Source organism: Pogona vitticeps, chromosome 1, assembly GCF_051106095.1.
Source record: "Pogona vitticeps strain Pit_001003342236 chromosome 1, PviZW2.1, whole genome shotgun sequence".
Lineage (NCBI taxonomy): Eukaryota > Metazoa > Chordata > Lepidosauria > Squamata > Agamidae > Pogona > Pogona vitticeps.
Window position 1 is genome coordinate 319544391 of NC_135783.1, and position 21307 is coordinate 319565697.

Consider the following 21307-nt stretch of genomic DNA (forward strand, 5'->3'; position numbering starts at 1 on the left):
GAAAACCTCAGAAGGGATTGCCCTAAGTCAGAATCAACTCAATGGAATATAATTATTGATAAGTTCTGAAGACTGGATCTTATTATGATGGCCCCCATAGCCACATCACATAATTTAAGGAAAACCCCTTCCCAGGGAGAGAAGGAGGGATATTATTTCTATAATACTCTGGTTAAAAATTCCATCAGGTATCAGCACAGACATCCAGATAAAGAAACTACAAATTTAATTTTAGAATTATGTTCAGAGGTCATGACTGCAACTCCACAATTGCCCAGGACTTTGAAGTAAGTTCTGTTGAACTCAGTAGCCGAAATCCAGTAGGTAGTAAACTGCAAATGGAGTAGCCAATGAAATTTACAGAGCTGACTTACCAAATCTACACTGATTGAACAGGCCTACTCTAATTGTAACTTACTACTAGATTTCAGTCAGCTTTACCTATTTCTGACTACATAAAGGCAACCTGTAAGCACATTAGCCAGAATCTTGTTGGTGTTCTTACGAAGTCTGCATGAATTACCACAGGTAATTGATTAAATACTTGATCACAAGCCCAACTGCTCTATGCACAACCATCTTATCATTTAACTACAGTTAGTCATGGCAAGTTGAATAAACTATGTGAACACTAATATGATTCAGTCCTCAGGGTTTTAACAAACAAAACCTCCAGCAACGGATCTTTTAGCTCTGGCTCTTGATCCTGCAGTCTTTTAAGGTGTTTGTTGCTCTTCTAAGTGCTAATAGGAACAAAGAACTTCAGCAAAGTAACATAGAGAGATGCTCAGCTTCTACTTGACTATTTTCCTCATCTCCAGTCTTTTTCTGTGCTAATGTAATGAATAATAGTGAAATGCTAAAGCACTATTATCACCTCATTCACTTTACAAAGGAAGGAGAGTATGTCATCTGGTCTAATAGGTGACATTGTTCTCCTTTGAAAAAATTCTAGAGTTTATTCCTTCCTCCATTCCTTTTTCGCTTCATGACCATTTACTCATCAAAAGTTATAATAATAATATTAGCACTTCTAAGCAGCCAGGGTAAAGGGGACATAGCACATGGCCCCAATAGTTTACAAATGGGTCTTGACTCATACAGTATTTTACATTTGGTGGTTTGTTTGTTTGTTTATATCCCGCCTATCTGGTCAGTTACGACCACTCTAGGTGGCTGGTTGCCAAGAGAAAGGAAAAGCAAGGATGCATTTACATCTATATGTGTGTCCTGTGTCATTACACTGGAACTGACTTACAGCTACCCTAATAGGGCTTTCAAGGTAAGTAAGATAATATATTCTTGAAGGCTTTCATGGCTGAGATCTGATGGTTGTTGTAGGTTTTTCGGGCTGTTTGGCCGTGTTCTGGAGGTTTTTCCTCCTGTTTTGCCAGTCTCTGTGGCCAGCATCTTCAGAGGACAGGAGTTAGAACTCTGTCTGTGTTGTGGTGTAGTGTGTGGGATAGTTGAGTATTTGTAGCTGTAGAACTCTGTCTGTGTTGTGGTGTAGTGTGTGGGATAGTTATTTGTAACTGTAGGATCAGCTTTTTGTCCTTTTCAGGAGATTGGGTGATTATGGTAATCAGGGTGTTTTTTTGTTATGGGTGTATTGTTGTGATAAGGGGGGGAGATTATCTGTCACTGTGATTTATGAGTGTTATTAGCTAGTCTTTTGTGTGCAGTGATCACTGGTCCTTGTGGCTGGGTAGAGTTCGTTAACCTTTTTTCTAGGCTGCATTTTTCAGTGCTGGGAGCCATCACTTAAGGAATGATTTTACCAGTGCCACTCCTCCAGTGAGTTTCCATGGCCAAGTGGGGATTTGAACCCTGTTTTCCAAAGTCTATCACACTACCCACTACACCATATTGGGAATCCTATTTACATCTATAGTAAATAAATATACAATATATTTGAGAAAGCAATGGGATTTTATTTGATTATTCCCCACTCCCTTCCTGACTCTTCTGAATTGCCTGAAATGGCTACAATCGATCAGACGATATTTGGCTTGCTTTGTTAAATTAACTCCATAAGACGCACCTTTCCATAAGACGCACCAATTTTTTAGGAGAAGAAAACAGGAAACTATAATCTGTTTTCTTCGCTCCATAAGACGCACAGACTTTCCACCCCCCCTGTTTTGTGGGGGGAAAGTGCGTCTTATGGTGCAAAAAATACGGTACTTCCAAGCTGCCTCAGCAATGTTCAGATGGCTTGCAAGGTGACAGAAACATTAGAACGTTATTTGGTACTTCGTTTTAATGATTTACTGTGCAACTTCGACTCAGAATTAAGTTTTTCTTCAAAGAGATCGTGGAGTTAAGTCTGTTTCAACAGGTGTGACAAAAACAAAATTACACTAAAAAGAGTGGTGTCACCTTGAAGACTAACAGATTCACTTCATGAGGGATTTTGTGGATTGTAATCCATTTCCATAGAAACCATGAGTCAGTACTTCTATCTTCAGGCAGAAGACTTTCATCAGAGCCCAAGACAATCTTTCTACTGCAGGCTCTTAAGGTTGGCCTTTGCACTCACACATACATGAAATTTCAGACAAATTTGAAGTCAGACTCCCACCTCCACCCTGTTCAGATTGGTGGTGTATTTTATGGCATCCAGGTGGTTCTGTTGTTGTGTCATTTGTGTTTTTCATAAATGTAGTTTATATCCTGTCTTTCAGGATGACAGCTCCTACTAGTGCTGTTTCTGCTTCTTAACAAAATCTAGAAGGACTATTTTGCAACCAGTTGGGAATCAAAGCCTTTTAGTGCTCTAGAACAATGGTCTCCAACCTTGGGCCTCCAGATGTTGTTGGACTACAACTACCAGAAGCCTTCACGACCACCTCTGCTGGCCAAGATTTCTGGGAGTTGAAGTCCAAGAACATCTGGAGGCCCAAGGTTGGGGACCACTGCTCTAGAATACAGTGGCAGGGAAGACCAAAAAAACCCAAAGTTGTCATTTTTCCCCTTCACTCCCTACACTATGAAACCTGTATCTCAGGCTGCTTGAAGTCTTGATCGGGAGCAGTCCTAGAACAGGTGAAGACAGGTTGTAACTTTTTTTAAGGTACTCAGTTTAGTTCTTTGTACATTTCTGTGGCTTTTACATTGGACAATGAAAGGAGAAAATAGCTTCTATCCATTTATTTGAACTAGTCAAGAATAAGCTGTATTTTTCTTATCTGGCACACAGTCTCTTCAAAACTCTCCCCCTTCCAATCACTATCAGCTTTTCATCTCTAAGTAGTTCCAAATATATATTTGTCCTCATTCATGCATTTTGGAACATACATGTGCTAGTGAATGATGACTATGGGTTAGTAAAGAAAAGGCATGTTTGGAGCAAAAATGAGGGGGAAAGTAGTTGGAGAGAGGCAATCTGAAGCAGAGAAATAACCTGGAGCAGATCACCAATACCATGAAACACACATGGCGGGGAGAGGACACAGGGAAGACTGTAGATATTTCCAAGAGATTTAAAAAAAAACCCTCTTGATTCAGCCAAGAGATCTTCCTGCTATTTGAAGGTAGCTTGAAAAAAGGAATGTTACATCATATACAATTTTTCATCCCACTTCTGTCTCTAGATTTGCCTCACCTCAAAAACCTATTGAACCAAAGGCAACAGTGCAACAAAAATGTGAATGGGTGTATGGGAAGCTAAGGATCTGTCAAATCAGATCTCATTCCTTTAAAATTGTCATCTATCTTCAGCTTGTTGTTGTTTAGTTGTTTTGTGATGTCCGACTCTTTGTGACCCCATGGACGAGAGCATGCCAGACTCTCCTATCATCCACTGCCTCCCAGAGTTGTGTCAAATTCATTCTGGTAGCTTCGATGACATTGTCCAACCATCTCATTCTCTATCGTCCCCTTCTCCTCTTGCCCTCACACTTTCCCAACATCAAAGTCTTTTCCAAGGAGTCTTCTCTTCTCATGAGATGGCCAAAGTACTGGAGCCTCAGCTTCAGGATCTGTCTTTCCAGTGAGCACTCAGGGTTGATTTCCTGCAGAATTGATAGGTTTGTTCTCCTTGCAGTCCAGGAGACTCTCAAGAGCTTTCTCCAGCACCGCAATTCAAAATCTCAGCTAAAGGCACATAAATAATGACGGGGGTGATTGAAAGCTCTACAACAGATGGAAATAGAAAACTATCAAAAAGAAGCTGGGAAAAAAACATGGCTGAAGATTATTACTGGAATAATAATAGGCATTACAAGGCAAAGAAGAAGGGCAATCAACTTGAGCCTCTGTAGATACTGCCTTGGTAGAACCAACAGTTGAAGGCTGAAAAATCCTTTGAGAACAACATCATTCTTAAGGTGCTATATCACATTTGTGCCATTATGACATCTGATCATGCCTTTTTATAAAGATGACGAAAACCCGTACAACCTGTGGACCAACGACAAAGCTGAAATGAGTGCAGACACTATGAGCAACTTCTCTGCCAAACCAACTCCCACATTCTGGGAGAGAAATTGAAGATCCCAGGCTTCTAGTCTTCTTTCCTGGTATCTTTATCTAACTCAGAGAGAACCACCAGTTCAACCTTGGATTTTAAGACAATTCTGAGCAGAATGTTCTTGTGCAGAATGCGGTGAATTCTGATAGTACTGGAAAGGCAATTGTGCTACTATCCAGTTGAGGAGAAATGTTTCTGCCAGAAGAATCAGGAGAAGGAGTGAACACTTACAACTGCTCATTGGCTACCCCAAACACCAACTCCGTAAGGGCGAAAATCTGCTCTGGATCTGATTTCCAAGGGGCAGAAAGGTCTGCATAGGAGAGGAGGAAATGTGTATCATGTTAGTGGAGAAGTACTAGTACAATGTTGTACTTCAGTCTGTTGTAACAATAAAGAAGAGTTCACAGAGGACAACATCAGTCTGTGTTACCAGGCAACTACTATTTATTAAGAATGACTGTTAAGGTAATCATCACTGTTTCTATTTTGTGCATTTCAATTTTCTCTAATCCATCCCCCCCCACCAGCATTTGTGCCTGCCAACTGAGGTAGCATTTCACGCATTTGTTGACCTTAGTTGCATTCCTTGAAAAACTAGTAGTTCAAAAGGTTTTGTTAGCCTCTTTAAGGTGCTATATAATACTATTTATTGTTTTTGCAACTTTTAAGGTTCATCCAGGCCAGGTGTATGAGGGTTCTGTTTGCTCAGGAGGCTGACAATTGGGGGAAGCCACATGTGTTGTTTGTCATCTCCATTGCCACGTGCAGCCCTGTTTGTTTCTGTGAGCAATAGCAGGAAGCTACAAGCAGTTACTCACCTCCAGATGCACATGGCTGGAACAACAGTGTTTATTTTTGTCCCTCAGAACTATAAGGTATATTTGGTCTGTACTTGAGACCGATGTCAGCATCGCTCTGGAAAGGATAACCAAATCATGGGCACATTTGTCTTGTGCTGTCTTTTGGGGTACCGGTAAACTCTCTAGGCTAGCCTAGAATTCTAAGTAGATCACCATGCCAAATTACTAGTCTCAGGATTCTGTTAGATGGGGACATGACACCTAAACTGTTATCTAACTGCTATAATTGGGTAATGTAGATGTACTTCTGCTTTATGCCATCCAACAATAGCCAGTTCCAACCATTGCGTCCAGCCTGCCCACCATCTTGATCGCACAGGTTTAATATGTCAGACATGGGAAGATCTCAACTTTTGGGGATCTGTTTAGTTTCTACTTACAACTTTGAATATTACACAGAATTAAGGAACTTAAAATTAAGTGCATACACATAGGAGCAAATTCAGCTCAGGAACTGTTTGATAGTACTAGAAAGGAGTTAAGTTGTTTGCCAAAAAAAGCTGCTGATAAAATTTTGTTGTTATATGTTGCCAAGTTAGCTCAGACCTATTGTGACTCTTATGGATTAATGACTTCCAAAATGATCTTACATTAACAACAGCCCTGGTCAGGTCTCACACACTAAGTTTTATTTCATTTTAATCACCTAATTTAAAAGGTATACAGGGAATCCAATTGTTGCTTTAAAAAAACTACAAAGAATCTACAACAAATGACCCAAAGATCTCCCAGTAGATCCAGATTTGACTTTTGGCCACAAGGCTTCTGTACTTCCAATAGCCACGTAAGAGATAGAAATTCAACAGGTGATGCACTGATAAGTCTCTCAAAGCTTTGTTTTTATTGAATATTATAACTGAAATTGTAGATACAGAAATGAGATATTTGATAATACATGTATTTATGGCAGCGAGGATACTAGATGGAAAATATTAAAAGAAAGAAGAGGTACTGTCTCTGGAGGAAATGATAGAAAAGATAGTGGAAGTGGCAGAGACGGATGAACTAACAGAAGCATTACATGAAAGATCATCTCAAAGAGGACTTTAAAAAATGGGAACGGGTTTACAATTGGATGCGAAATATGGACTGAAAAGTATAGATAAAAGAAGTATGAGGAGGTCCAAAGGAATGAAGAGAGTTGTAAAGATAGATAGTCTGGAAAAACTGTTAGATTGTTTACTTATGTGATCTCCTTTTTAACATACAGTAACTAAGTAACCGGATGTAAGAATACTCTTTTACTCTCTAGAATTTTACCCCTTCCCTCCCTAACCTCACATCCATTCCTTCCTTATTCCCTTGTACCCACACCCCAACCCTCACCCTTCTTGAAAACTAATAAAACTGTTTAAAAAACAGATAAACAAATGTGTTAAAAACTCAGGAATCTTCCTAATAAAATAAAATATTTCACTCACATTTGGTACATAATTGCCTTTGGCATAACCCTTACAATTATCAGGGTTTTTAATAAAATAAAATCCAGAGTAATTTGCTTAGAATAGGAAGAATGGCCCTATGTGCCATCTCTTAAATGCACACACACAAAATGTCTTATGGCTGGAATTTATTCCTGTAATTAGTTCTACCTCTAGTTAAAAACGCATTGAAGGAAAATGGGTTTCTTGAGGTAGCAAAACACTGCAGCAAAATACTTTTAGAAAAACAAACATTTGTATATTTGCACAGTATTATTAGAAATATGAATATGTAATATGGTTTGTTTGCTAAGTATTTTTGTGAATAATGCTATTTAAACCTCCTTCCCAGACCATTTTTAACTCTAAATTTACCCAATGGGGTACACACACAGCCTTTTATTCTATGCCAGCAACAGAGATTGTTTTAAACGGTAGATCTGATTCTGCCCCACATATTCCCTTGTAACTTAAAAAAGAAAATCTTAAATGCACACTACACCTTTTAGTTACTGTGTAAGTGGTCAAGTTACATGCTCACAGAGAGTTCTATAAGGCATGGATTATTTATACAGTGTAAAGAAACAGTGGAAAAATAACAGATCCTATTTATGCAAAGGTAAATTATTAAAAAGTTGGCTATCTCCATGGGATAGGATAAGTGTCTGGCTGTGGAGCCAGATGCTGGGAGTTCAATTCCCCACTGTGCCTCTAGAGAGAAGAGCCAGCCTGAGTGGCCTTGGGTAAGATGCACAGTCCCAGGGCGCCCCCCCCCCCAGAAGAAAGGAATGGGAAACCACTTCTGAGTACTCTCTACCTAGAAAACTATGAAAAGCACTGCCATAAGTCAGAAGTGATTTGACAGCACATGATTCTTATTATGATTAAAGTATTAAGAATGCTCAATATATGTCAATATATAACAAAAACATTTTATAATAGAGATTATAAGTCTACATATGCTTCCATATGGAACTTTTATCATATAATCAGCCACGGTTGATGTGTCCGGATGTCACTGTCTTTTACTTGTAACTTCCCTGTGTTTTTTCCATTTTCCGTCCATCTCTTTTCTTTCCACAAAAATGTATGTTCTAGATAAAAATATGAAATAGCTGCACTCTCTCTTTTATTGGATAATGCCAAAACCCTGTATGGCCAGAGATGAGAATACAGGGAGATCCTTTCAGCAGCCTTGTGAGTGCCAAAGACTGTGCTAAAGCTTCTTGGTTATTGATTTTATGGCATCAGACTAATATACTGTATAGGGTATAGCGTTAGGATATTTATCATACTCACTTTGAAGGTTTACATTGTTGCACTGTGGGTGAAAGATCTACAGTGAACACACATATACAGTAATAATACCTCCCTGCATGTAATGATTAAAATGTTCATAGAATTCGTATTAGTACTAGCTATTAGCACTAACTACTACTTCTTGTGTTTTTTCCTTAATGGCAGTGGCATGTTTCATGTTCTGCCCTCCCCTTATGTGTTCACAAACACATGAGGTAGGATGATTGAAGCTGCTGGTGCACCCTGCACACCAACACTGGCTACATTGCTGATCAGAAATTCAGCTTCGGTGTGAAAATATTTTGTGCACACTTACAGATGTAAAGAATCCTGAGTGTCCCAGGTTTCCCTGTCACACGAAGGGGCCTCCTGTACATATATTTCTGTGCTGTACACATAAACCCATCCAGACCAGTAACAAATGTGCAGCTGGCAGAAGCACAGCCAACATGGCTGTCAGCATGTGGGGCAGGTCCAGCAAACATACTGTACTTCCACATGAACATTTGACACGCGAGCCTTTGCAGGACTGCACATACATTGTAAAGTTAAAACAAGCCATCCTTACAGATCACTGCTTGTTTACAAATCTGAAAGAAAGGTGTGAGGAAAGAGTGTAGTGGCAAAAGTCCTGGATGGCACCTAAAAAAATATGGGTTCTGCTCCTCACAGAACCATGAACCTCACTGGATGATCTTAGATCACTCAGACTTGATTCAGTCATTCTTTAAACAGATATACTTACCACAAATAGATGGGAACACATTCTCTGTTTTTGGTTTGTTACTCTCCACCTGGAAAGCAGTGAGTCTGTAACAGAACAACCTCTGCTGTTCACGGAGGCTCTCCATGTGTGTCGGGACCCTAAAAACAAGTTATAAATGTATGGTGCAGGCTAGAGCACCCCTCTCTACCCATAATGCATAACTGCTTAAATAATCCAGAAAGAACTATGAAAAGGCCATGTAGTCCCAAAAATTACAGAAAGGAAAGACTGGGTGATACCTTCTATTAGACCACTTTTAAAAAATCAAACAATTTGCATGCTTTCATGGAGAAAATTCCTCTTCATCAGGCTGAGCGCAACCCCTTCATGGGCAGTGCAGATAAATTGTAGATCAGAGTCCCAAACCTGGTGGTACCTGTCTGTAAGAGGTGACATCAGTCCTCTTGAGGTTGCAGCCTCAAACATCCATGGAACATGGTTTGGAATTTTTACACCCCGCTGTTAAGACCAAAAGGCTGCTGATTGCTCTGTGATTAAATAATGTTTATTTAATCAACATTATTATTCTGTGATTAAATAATGCTTGAATGGGGCTTCTGATGCACTTAGTTTACAGGCTCATTGTTAGGATAAAATGAAGAGATGGGCCAGGGAGCTCACGGGAGAGAAAGTGGGAAACAACGGTTAACTAGAAGACAGGAACCAATAATTTCTCCCTAAGGTCCAGGTTGAGTTGCCAAGTGCTAACCCTGAGAAAGTGCCTGAACCTTTTATGAGTTACATAAAAGGGGCAAGTCCACCAGAGGCATCATAGTCCCACTTTTCCTTTTCTGTCAAAAGCTGAACCTGGGAACTTTCTGTGTGAGACATTGCCAAGGGCAAACACCTTTTAAAGGATTGAATACCCTCATGCCTGGGAATTGTCAACACACAATAATTTCTGCTGCAGGAATAATTGCGACAAGACTGAGACTGACAAACTTTTCTCCCGGCCTCTGTAGTTGTCTTTTATGCCAGGTTGACATCCAGAGGCTAGGCCAGTGCTGGGGCTGAAAAGCCCAACCTGGTGATTTCTGCAGATAAAGCTTCTGTTCAGGTTGCGATGGGAGGCCCAAGCCATGGTTTGAGCAGGATTATCCCTCCTTCCTTTTTCACAATTAGTGATCTTAGATCACTATCTGACACCCTGGGCTCATCCCATGACTGGATTTCCAAGGGTTAGAGTCTTAAACGGAAATTGGGGGGGGCTGTGCCAGAAGGAGGCTCTCTTCTGCTGTCTGAGCAACCTATTCTGACAACTGCAGCAGACAAAAGGTCTCAAGCTATTATCCTGGACCCCATGAAGAAGGGGACTTGCCAGCCGGGTTCCCATGGCGATTTTGCTTAATCTACTGCAGAGTTCTGAGTCTGGACAAAAACAAACAGCAGGCTCCAGATGCCAGCTAGCAGAGCAGGGCTGTTACCATAGTAAGAGCAGGTTGGGGACGTCTGGCAGGGCTCTGTTTGTGCTGCTGATGAGTACTGTTTAGACTGCATGCACACGCATGCATATGGATCCTGCAGCATGTGCAGTAGAGCAGCTGCCACAATGACTCACAGAGGAAGCAATCAAGAAAATAGTGGTGCTATGCAAAAGATGGAGGGTGTTTATTCTCTGCTCTGGGTAAGAGGCAGACACCTGTGCAATTGGAGCTCAGAAAAGTAAGTTTGTAGATGAAAATTCCCGGAATCACCTAGTCAGCATAGCAGTAGACTTGTGGGCTGGGGATTCTAAGTTGTAGACCCCATTTACTTCCCCAGATTCTGCTTTCTATCTTTCCCAGATGAGGTAGGCTGGGTTGTGTATACTAACTTAATATAGCTTTGCAAGGTAGGGGTGGGTAAGCAATCTGATCTCTGCTTCAAGAACAGATGAATTCCACAACCTATATGTATAAATGATGTAAAATGAACACAATTGCAGACTTCCTTTGCAAAGCTTATTTTATATATTTCGTTGGCAAAAGTAAAGGGGAAAAGTGTCTGAAGCAGATTTTTATCCACAAAAGCTCACACAGTAAATCTTTTAGTCTTTGGAGTCCCACAATACCTTGTCCTTTTTTCTTTTCCCCCTGTTTTGCCTTTAAATTTTGCCCACACATATATATAAAAATGGAGTAGGGAGGGGAGGGCAAATGTAACTAGTAAGGAACACATTAATAGGGATTAGCAGGAGAGAAGGTTCTGCTCTGCTCATCTCATCCTTAACAATAAGCAGACACTCTTGCTTATTTGAGGAATGAGTTTGCCATGCAAGGGCTAGATTAATACAGTACCTGCCATTATTTGAACAATGCACCCAATTGTGTGCATTCTATAGCTTACATTCAACAAGAGAGGGGTACTTAGCCAGGGATTATCCAAGAGATGAAATGAGTGGCTAGACATTATAGACTGACCTGCAGCTTTTCTGTGTAAGATGAAAGAGTTAAAAGAACACAGAAATTCTGATTCAGTTGATTTGCCGATCAAACTACCTCAGCCTATCTTCAAACTTTCAGGCAGCCAGTCTCTAACATTTCAGGTAGGTCTCTCCCTACCCCTGCATTACCTCCTAGCTGGAGGTTCCAGAGACTGAACCTACAAATCAGAACCAATATTTGACTGATGGTTAAATTGAACATCTTGCTTTTAGAAAACTTTAAACCGAGGGATGGGGAATCTTGTCCAATCTAAGCGTCAAATTTAACTTCTTAGGGCCCACATTTCAAGGTAAGGCCAACGGCAAAATCATGGAACAAGAGAATACTAGTGTACTTTAACTTAAAGTTTTTCCCAACAGTAACTAAAGGCTTAGCAAAGATGTTTCAGTCTTTATAATGGAGAAAAACATTATCATACAAAGGCTGGGAAAGCACTAAACTGTGCTCTCATGAAGAAGGGAGCATGGCCACCTTGGGAGGTCCCTGAGGTCTAGACTGGAACCACAGGAGGCTGGATTCAGCCACAGGTTTCCATAGTTGGTGATCTGCATTGAAGGCCTTTCTGTATATCAAAGCATTGAACAAGGCAAGGTTTACGACTGTCAGGTCAGCAACATCCCATTCCCTGAGGTTTCGGGGTCAACACCCTAGTTTTTTTAGGGACATGTCCTTCTTTCTTTCATTCCTGTTGGAGTCACGAAATGAGCAGGCTGATAGTTTATGTAGTCACAAGTAATTAAGATAGCAAATAGATTTAGAGAATAGAAGTTAAAGAAGTCAGCCGCACACACAGAAGGATGTCTGCCGGCAGTGCTCCTGATGGGCGACTAGAAGAAGAGGACCTTGAATAAGACGCCTGCCCTGTCCCCAGGAGGGGTGTGTTTATTAACCTTACAAGCTCACAGATAGTTAACATTATACAAATAGTTGACAGAGTTCACATAGGACAGTGGTTACATCATGCCATCATGATTGGCTCAAGGAAAGGCCTTTGAAGCTATGAGAAAGAAGAAGAATGGGTAGCCATGCCTCCTCTCAGAAGCAGCTGTGTCGTCCCAGGAGAGTTTGTTCTACTACTGTAGAATCAGCCAACAGTTTAGCAACTTTGGGGAAGGGCATTCCCCCACACCTCCCTTCCTTCCTCCCTCCCTCCCTCCCTCACTGAAAAGGACCCAAGGCAGCTTACAACAATGAAAGACAATATTTAAAGTTGAAAACAATGAGTACACAACACTGCTTAACATCATTAAAAGACAATATTTAAAACTACAAACAATGAGTCAAGAGGCATCTTACATCATTAACAGACTATAGTAAGGGAAAGCTTAATTAGTATACAAATATATTTTTAAAATGGCACTCTGAAAAACACAAAAATGGAAAACACAAGCAGTACTAAAATATAATCAAAGGCAATCTATTTACAAATCACACACAGGTAGGTAGTTACTGAGGGAAGGCTTGCCTGAAGAGAAAGGTCTTTGCCTGCTTGAGGAAGGATAGCAAAGTTTGGGGCAGTCTGGCCTCTTGTGAGAGGGAGTTCCAAAGTGTGGGAGCAACAACAGAGAAGGCTATCTCCTGTGTCCCTCAGACACACCTGTGAAGGTAGTGAGACCAAGAGAAAGGCCTCTCCTGATGATCTTAACACCTGAGCTGGCTCATGATGGGAGATACGGTCTTTCGGATAGCTTGGACCCAGGCCATTTAGGGCTTTGTAAGTTCAAACCAGTACTGTACTTTAAATTGTGCACAGTAACTGATCGGCAGCCAGTGGAGTTGGTTATGTGATCCCTGTAAGCAGCCCCTGTCAGCAATCTGGCTGCTACATTTTGGACTCATTGAAGTTTTCCTGACACTTTCCATTGGCAGCCCCACATAGAGTGCAATCCAGCAGGGAAGTAACTAGGGCATGTATCACAGTGGCCAGATCAGATCTCTCAAGAAATGGACACAGCTAGCACACTAGATTTAATTGTGCACTGCTGTGATGTCATGGAAGTGTGAGGGCAGACTCAAGAGCAGTAGTGATGAAACTTTGGCACTCCATATGTTAATACTACAACTCTAAGAATCTCCAACCTGTATTGCAGATTGCAATTGATTAGGAAATTTGCAATCCAAAATATCTAGAGTGCCAAAGTTTGCTCTGAACTAGAGCAACAGTTGGAAAATACTCTCTCTCTCTCTCTCTCTCTCTCTCTCTCTCTCTCTGTATGTATGTATGTCAACCAGACAATGAGAAAACACAATGATTAAGTACTATTATCAATAGTTAACTAATGCAATACTTTGTTATGTAATGAAGTGATGCTCCTAATTGTTTGGATGAATTTGAAGGCTAAAAGCTACAAAGCACAGTGAAAAGTAGGTGTATTATGGAAAAGGGGGGGTAGAATAATTTTTAAAATCCAAAGGTCAGTCAAGAGTAAATCTATTGGCAGATATCTGGGTGGTTTTCAGTATATGAAGATGAATTCTAAAATCTCACCAGGATTGCCAGATCAGTAAAATCCCATTTCCTGAGATTTTGGGTTCAAAGCCTGAGACTGCAGAATAAACCCTTAAATCTGAGACTTTGCAGGGCCTTATTTTCTGGCATCCTGCTTGTGGAACTCACTCCCTATGGAAGTTGACAGCTACCATTTGATCACTTTTAGGGGGGATCATGCACAAACACATGTTCTATATTTCTCTGTGACACTTTTATTTATCCAATTTTGCAAAGCATCCCTGGAAGAGATGATGAGTACTATACATGTTATCTGCTGGCAGACCAGCGTCCATCAGTAACTATTAAAGTGGCCAGTTTCTGTGCAGCAGCATTAGTCTGCAGGTGAGAAATAGTGCCTTAATCCTCTAGATATATACATGTATGTACAGTATGCATATATGAATATGTATGTATTGGGGGAGAAGTTATGCTCCTAACAATTATTTATTAAGAGTCTGCTGCACATAATGTATATTATAGTTGTATGTATTCTGTTTATTCTTATGCAGTTGTTCTGTGTGATTCACATCTGATCTGTTGATTATACAAATAATAATAATATATTGCTTGGGGTTAATTGTATAAACTGCTCTTTGCTTTTAAAAATGTATTTTTCTTCTCTTGTCAATCTTCTATGTTTCTGTTTTGTGCTAATGTTTTGAATCATGTAACAGATTTAAACCGAAAGTTCCTTTGGGGGTCACTTGGAGCTGAGAGGTGATACAGAACTAACTTTATACAGTACTTTAAAAAAATGTGTCAGCTGTAAAGTTTTCTGGGTCAGTCCTCAGCTGCTCAAGTAGTCTATGCTTCCAGCCCAGCATCTATTTAGCATAAAAGTACAGCTGGCTTGAAAACAAAAGATCCATAGGTTTAAAAGACCAGCTTCTAAGTCCTGTTTTTTTGTCGTTTTCTTTTGTTTTCTTTTTCTTTTGTTTCTTTTGTTATTTTCTCTTTATGTTGTTTTGTCATGTGACATTATTAATGATTTTTTAAAAAAAGGGGGGGGAGTACATCTGGTTTTAGAAATCATAATAATACTGACCAAGAATGAGATAATAGGGTATTTATGTGGCTGGAGAGAAATACATGTGTTAATGGAAGGGGATAGCTTTTGAATAAAAAGCAGGTGCCTGCATGGTAAACAGAAGATTGGATTTGAGTGTGGCTTGTCCACTATGGAGCTCCATCTGTGGCTCAGAAAATCTTCTCAGCACAATGTGCTGGGCAAAACTGCTGTGAGGATATATGAGTTAAGAAATGCACGGCCAATTGATAGCAGTTATTCATCTGGATGCTTTTAATCCAAAATGCAGGGTTCCCTCTGCAGAGATGCACTGATGAGGTATTATTTACTGGAACATTAAGCCAAATACACCTTTTGAATTAGAATATGTTTATTGAATGTTTATGAGCAGTGAGAGAAAAGCAACATAGAGAAAAGAAGAGTGAGGGGTGATATGATAGCACTTTTCAAATATCTGAAAGGCTGTCATACAGAGGAGGGGCAAGATCTGTTCCCAGAGTGCAGAACACGCAACAATGGGCTCAAGTTAAAGGAAGACAGATTTTTGTTGAATATCAGGAAAATCTCCTAACTGGTTGTTGTGGGTTTTTCGGGCTTCTTGGCCGTGTTCTGAAAGTGGTTCTTCCTAACGTTTCGCCAGTCTCTGTGGCCGGCATCTTCAGAGGGCAGCACTTTCAGAACACGGCCAAGAAGCCCGAAAAACCCACAACAACCATTAGATCCCAGCCGTGAAAGCCTTCGCGAAAATCTCCTGTTAGAGCAGTACAACAGTGGAATGAGTTACGTCATGAGTTGGTGAGTTCTCCAACAATGGAGGCATTCAAGAAAAACTTAGATAATCACCTGGCAGATATGCTTGATCGTATTCCTGCACTGAGCAGAGGGTTGGACTTGATGGCCTTGTAGGCCCCTTCCAGCTGCACTTTTCTGTGATAGACCACAGCCAGCCTCTAGGCATTAGGAGGAAACTCAAGAAGCAGCAATTAATGTCACCAGTATGCCCGGTTCTGTTGATTTATTTTTAGGTTGTGAGACAGGGGATCCTTTTCACATAAAAATGGTTGCGTCAACTTTGGTGGTGGTGGTGGTGGCAAGCAGCGCTTGAGTTGCACTTCAGGCTGTGTTCCATTAGTTCACTCCACAGTCTGGACCTGTATCTAAACTTCTGCTTTCAGTCCTAAGCAGCCAGCCTGTGGATTTTGCCCAAATGGCTTGATGACCGGCCAACTCTGTCATCCCTTGCTTGCTCTATGACTCAGTAGTAGCCAACTTATTTGGAAATAGACTCCCAAAGAACACGTACCAACTGTGTTGCAGGATATTAATCAGCTCAGCATCTAATGACTCTTTATGACTGTCAGTTTAAGTTTTTTTACAGCCTTCTAATAGCTATTACGTGTTTCACTATGGCGACTTTTTATTTTTTATTGCAGTACATAATCTGGGCACAAAATATACAGTACTATTAGAGTAACATATTAATTAATAATACATATTAATTATGAGAAGGCCAAAATTTAAAACACTATAAGGACTTCTTAGTATTTTACACCTAGGTAAACCTTACATGGGTTGCCATAAATTGGACCCAACTTGACAGCGCATTATTATTTTTATTACATTATTAGTACTATGTAATTATTATATCATTTGGAGATACAGAAATGTTTTAAAATAGATAAAATTCAATAAAAAAGGAAGGTTATATTGCACTTGCATTATATGCAGAAAAATACAGTAATGGCATGTGTGCTCTTATGAGATCCAAAGGAAAAAGAGAACATGAAAATCATTAGTATAGAAAGTTTTAACATGGAATTCCTCAGGCTATTCTAAAATATCTGTATGCGTGGATGATGTAAGTTCCAAAGAAAAGGGCGAGAGTAGATGTAGCCCTCTTCTCCAGAAAGATCAGCATCACATCCCTATGGAGCACTGCTACCACACTGATATGCTTTTATGCTAGGCTATCATGTTGCATCATGTGCCTGAGGAAAAGATCTGCTTATACGTAACAGATCAGTGCTACGCTTGTAGTCTCTCTGTGCTGTGCTTATGGGAATGAGTGAGAATTCAATTTAATTTAGGGTTTTTAACTCAGAGATGGTCCACACTGAGCATGGTTCAATTTTCCTTGCACCCAGACAGGTAGTTCCTGGACAATCCAGTGGCTCCCAGTGCATCAAGCAATAAATACTTTACTCATGCCTGGACGCAAATACCAGGATGATCTATTATAATCTGCAACAAAATAAATATAATGACCAAGAACAACAAGAGATAATATCATTGTGAATGAGCTCACAGTGGGGTTATCTCTGGCCATTTTGGCATTGTCCTGAGTTGCTCTGTTTTGTTTTTGTTTGTTTGGTTGGTTACACCATCCCAGTATTTGCACTAGGTGGGCATTTGTTTCTGGAAGTAGTGGGATGCACTGTTTGGTCCTGGTACCAGCTGTTCACACACATCTGGGAATGTTCCCTGATTTATCTCTCTCAACACTGACTGCTCTTCCCTTTTGCCTCTCTTCACCCAATTTCTCTCCCTCTGGATTTCAACTGTCTTGAATCATGTTTCTGATAGTGAATTAAAGTTGATCCTCTCTCTCTTTTCCTGACTGGCTCCTAATCTGTAACAGTTCCACAGCAGATAAAACATGGTAGGAGTACTGTATCTGCTCCTTTGCCTAGTGTCAGTGTGGGAGAATTTCATTTTCATTCCTTTTTCAGTAATTTGCCAAAATTCTTAAACCTCCCAGGACAAAAAGTACCTGAACTTTTAAAATGTTGACTGTAAGAGAAAGCTGAAGTGATAGATTCCATCCTTTGCAAGATTTCTTGCATAGAACAACTGGCTTTGGCTTTGTGTGCTGATACCATTTTGAAGAGACATAGGCCACATTGTAGTTTGATTCAAAGCCTAGCTTCCATTTCAATTTGCAGTTAGTGATCACACTGGGGCCACGGATTAATTCAGAGCCAGTGTCTACACATGGATACAGTGCAATCTGCATTTCAGCCTACAGTCCCCTCCCTCCCTGCTTCTCTCCTTTTGTTTGTTCCTGCCTCTGCCAAACCTTTTATGGTTCACTGTGAAGCTTCTTGGTTTTTAAAGAGTTGCAGAGTGTTAGGGAAAACAAGCAAATCCTGAAATATTTGACTATGTGGTTGCGGCCTTACTGTTGTCCCAAAGGCCACTATTGTGCCTTTTACAAATTATAAAGGAAGTCAGACATACTACTCTTAACACACAAGTGCTGCTACCAGGAATCCAGTGATACAATATTCCTTTCTTGCCTCATTCATGGAGACAGTCTAGCTTTTGCCACCAGATTGTTAGCTTTGCTATTGTGGCATGGCTGTATAGAGAAAAACAGCTTGATCATTTACCTGTTTACAAAAAAGTCACAGTTCTGTCCATTAAAGCTCACATTAAAATATAAGTTAGTCTTTAAGGTGCCATGGGTTTTTGTCTTTTAAAAAAATAATAATTTATTTTTATATTATAATTATTTTTCCTTTGAGTTTTGCCTGGTACAGTCCAGTATGTTATTGCACTGTAGATTAAGTATTACATTCAGCCTGTGCTGCACTTTGTGATCTCTAATTTATTGCTATGCAGGTAGGAGATGACCATATACAGTAGTGCTTCACTAGACAATGTTAATCCGTTCCATTGAAATAGCTGTCTTGTGAAAACATGGTCTAGCGAAAAGCGTTTCCCCGCTGGAATGCACTGAAACCCGTTTAATGCGTTCCAATGGGGAAATAGTTGTCGTCCAGCGAAAATCGCCCATCGGGAAGCCATTTTGCGAAGCGCCGATCAGCTCTTAGAATCGCTGTCTTGCAAAGCTTCGGTCCCAAAAACACCCATTTTGTGAAGATCGCCCACAGGGAAGCCATTTTGTGAAGCGCCGATCAGCTCTTAGAATCGCTGTCTTGCAAAGCTTCGGTCCCAAAAACACCCATTTTGTGAAGATCGCCCACAGGGAAGCCATTTTGCGAAGCGCCAATCAGCTCTTAGAATCGCTGTCTTGCAAAGCTTTGGTCCCAAAAACACCCATTTTGCGAAGATCGCCCACAGGGAAGCCATTTTGCGGAGCCGCCGATCAGCTGTAAAAATCGTCGTCTTGCGAAAAAAACATTTTGCGGGGTGATCGTCTTGCGAGGTACCACTGTAGTAACAAATGGGTTTATGCTTGCAGGAGGAGGTACTTGGTACCCTCCTTGTGCATGAAAAAACAACAACTGTGCACATAGTGGGCAGCAGTGTATGCTGATCATGCAATGAGAATTCTGGTCAAAAACACCCTGTTGTCCCAGGGCAGCAAAGGATTGAGGGACAGGTGTTACTGAAATACAAGGAGCCTAATACACACACACGCACACACACTAGAAGGAAAACCATTAGACAGCGACATGAAGATGGTCACGTTCTTTTTGGAATCCCCTTTCCAGAGTCTGCCTTGGCAAAAGAACAAATGATGACTTGCACAGTGACTCAGTTCTGCAGTGGAAATACAACAAAGAGATTTCCTCAGCGTGAGATTGAGGGCCCCTCTGTTTCACGATGAGCTGTGAAATCTCTCTGGGAAATCTGCCCAGCCACACAGCCATAATAATGCACAAAACAAAGAAACTGCAGTTCAATTTAAAGAACAGCCCTGTGCCACCTACAGCTGAAGTTATACATCTAAAAGGATTTAAATAACATTTTCTTAAAAATAAAATGAAAAATATTTACCCTATTTATATTTGCTTGGTTTTGTTTTTATTGCTTGGCTTGTTGGGGAGGTTTCCTTTAGAGAGAAGATCAAAGTGGCTTACACAGCTAAAAACCAAATACAACTAAAAATTAAAAAAAAAAAAAAAAGCTATAAAATGCCAGAAATAAAAAAAGGCACGAGGCAACAGAGCATATCAGGGGAAATGCAGCAGTAAACGTCCACAATGCATAGGCTATCTCTCAATCTAGTGGGCCTCACTGAGGCTGCAATTTACACCAGACATCAGAGTCGGGCTAATTCAGATTCGAAGTGGATTGACTCAAAGTCTCCTTTGGCTTTGAAAGCACTGTTGGCAACCACATGGAGCGCGTAAAATAATCCAGAATAGGTTTCTTGCAAGTGTCCTTGGGGCTCCTAAGCAAGCTGTGGTTGTATGAGAGACCACAATCCCCTCCTTCTTCCTCTCTTGTTATTGCCCCTTTCCCAACCTTTCCCCTGCCCCCCCAACGTAGGAGAATATTTATTCAAGTTTTCCAAATAGCACTGGTGGATTTGGAGTGTCCGCAATACGTATACACCAACCGAACAAATGCAGTTTATTTAGTCCACTCTAATTTGTTAGGGTTTCTTTTAATTTTTCTTGTTTACAAAACAGCATTTCTACAAGTGCCCTGATGCTAATTTGAAATTACAATAATAGAGTCTTGCAAAAACACAAGCCAGCAGGTCCCAAATTTGAAATGATGTGCAAAGTGTGTAAAGTGGCACAGGGGACTATGAAGAAAAAAAACCAGAAGCCCCAGTGATTGCGACAAAAAACTACAAATGGTGGGGGAGGGGGGAGTCAAGGTGGATTTGCATTTATCTGCACCATGTGTAGTCAATGGAAAATACTACAATTCCAGAGCAATTATCATACTATTTGACAGTGTAGTTGCTCCCCTGTAGCTCAGCTGAAGTTTCTGCTGCTAAGAGTGGGAAAAACTAGGGCTGGAAATGAGGGGAACTGTAATCTAACACATGTGGAGGTCACGCTAGGATGGAAAGGCTGGTTTCGATAATGTAAGTGAGTGAATGGGTGTCAGTTTCAAAGAAAAACTCTAGTATGGAAGCTGTCTTCTCCTTCCAAAAGATCGGCATCATGATAAGGCTGTTCCTCTGCACCACTGTTACCATGAGGAACTGAGGTTATGCAAAACAGTAATATAATTTTAGCTAGTGAGTTCTATCTATAGCCTACCTAACGTATGAGCTCAAGGCAGCTTTCCATCCTACTTTATCCTCATAATAACCATTCTCTGAGGTAAGCTTAAAAAAGGTCACCCAGTGACTTTTATGCTGCCAAAAGCAGGGAAAGGGGAATAAAAATATGAGGGGAGATTTGTGAGGCAAAATATTGTAACACTTAAAAAATTAACAGATTTCAGAAATTATTTCAGATTTTTGTGAATTTTAGTAGATCAAAAACCACTTTCTCGGACACAGGAAGTACTAATACATGCCCCTGATACTTATTTGAGGGTGGTGAGATTCATGCTCAGGTGCAAATATAGATAGTAGACAAAGTGACAATGTTTTGTTTAAATAAGAATGGCATTATCAAGCTGCTGATTAGCGGATCCTAACCAGGGGTATAAGCTAGGTAGACTTGTCATCACAGAAATGCTAAGAGTTATTTCTGAAAGAAAGGCTAGAGTCTATCAAGGAAGACAAATACTGGCATTCTGTCATTATTTCTGTCTTGTAGCGGATAATAGCATTTGCTGCACACTATAGTGGCTATTACAAAGAGAGGTTCAAGAGGGAAATGGAAGAAATTG

At 40.5% G+C, this 21307-nt stretch overlaps 1 protein-coding gene across 1 annotated transcript in view; it reads right to left on the reverse strand.

Annotated features, from left to right (window-relative positions):
• Positions 1-21307, reverse strand: part of PGF (placental growth factor) — a 60898-nt gene that overhangs the window by 39373 nt on the left and 218 nt on the right. The window lies entirely within an intron of this gene.